We start from the raw sequence: 1,567 nt of genomic DNA on the forward strand, positions 1-1,567 counted from the left end.
CATTTGTTTGTGTTTTTTTCTCATGAAAATAGACATGTGGTGGTCCAATCTATCTACACCAAATGTCTCTAGGAAACATGCATGTGAGTACAAAACACCAGAGTATAGACTGGGGCTATGAAATGTGTATTAAACATCTTAAATCCTGGTGCATCACTGGAGGCAGCTTGATTTGCTCTTTACTAATGTTTGATTCTGGTTTACTTAAGGGACATGAAACCCATAATGTATTTTGATTCAGTTCTAAACAACTTTATGAAAGAATGAATATTTGATAATACATCAGAAAGGTGGTGAGAGTCCACAAGCCCTTACTCCTGGGAATTCCACTCCTAGCCACTATGAGGAGGCAAAGCTTCCCAAGAGCCCTTAAAAACCCTCCAGCTCACTGGAAACCAGTCTTAGCTTTGCCTTCTCAGGAGGAAGGTGAAGAATAGAGGTGCTCCAGATGTGCTGAGGTGTCTTCATACCGATTTAGAAGCCCATTTATTTTGTAAAATGATGGTCCACAGGCCTTCATAACATATGGATATATTTCCTGCCACTAGGAGATCAAGATCCCTTCCCTCCCATCTGTTTTGTTCTTGACCTCGTAGGATAAAGTTGAAAATAGGTGTTTCTTTCCTAAGATATGGTGAGTCCACGACATCCTCAATTACTGTTAGGGAATATCACTCCTGGCCAGCAGGAGGCGGCAAAGAGCACCACAGCCAAGCAGTTAAGTATCACTCCCCTTCCCACAAACCCAGTCATTCTCTTTGCCTCTGTCAATAGAGATGAAGTTTTGATGTCTGAAGAAAATTGGATTTCTTTCGCTATAAGAGGTTTTTCTTGGGCCTAGCTGTAGGGAAGTGGTGGCTTTAAAGCAGTTAGGAACTTGTAAGGTGGTACTTACTGCGTTTTCCTAACAATTTGCTGCCCTAGTATAGAAAGCCAGAGTAGGTTTGCTCTGTTATTTCTTTTTCCACAGGCCTCTGTGAGGAAGATGTGTCCTGTCATGCCTGGGAGCTGGCTGGCTTCCTGCCGGACAGCGTATTAGCTAGTAAGTGCCATTGTCTTCTAGGTGGGGAGACTGTGCACTTAAAGGAGAGCAAGATCCCTTGATAAAGAATCCTGCATATTTTTATTTGACATAAAATCCTTAGAATGAGATTGAATCAGGGCAGGGAGCAGGCACTTAAGACGTGTTATGAGACTGGGTTATCTCCCTTGGTAGAGTAAGGGGTTAACTTTATTGGGATTGTATTTTTATGGGCCAGCTTGTAATTATTTACACAATACAAGAGTTAGTTTTTGATCAGTTATATACTGACATTAAGGAGAATTCCTTTATTTTATCTTGAGGCTGACAAATTGGGTGTTTTGCTGTCGGAGATAGCTATTTTTGCGATCCGACCAGCATTTATAGCTGCAAAGTGATATCGCTGTGGGAAGTCTTCAGTAGGCAAGACTTCTCAGCGTATTTGGAAAGGCGGCTTGTAGCTTTTTTCGTGCCTTCTGTGACACACGCCATTATGCCGATCACGTAACGCTCTTCTCTGTATTGGTAGTGGTGTCAGCTACGCAG

This window comes from Bombina bombina, chromosome 6, assembly GCF_027579735.1.
Source record: "Bombina bombina isolate aBomBom1 chromosome 6, aBomBom1.pri, whole genome shotgun sequence".
NCBI lineage: Eukaryota > Metazoa > Chordata > Amphibia > Anura > Bombinatoridae > Bombina > Bombina bombina.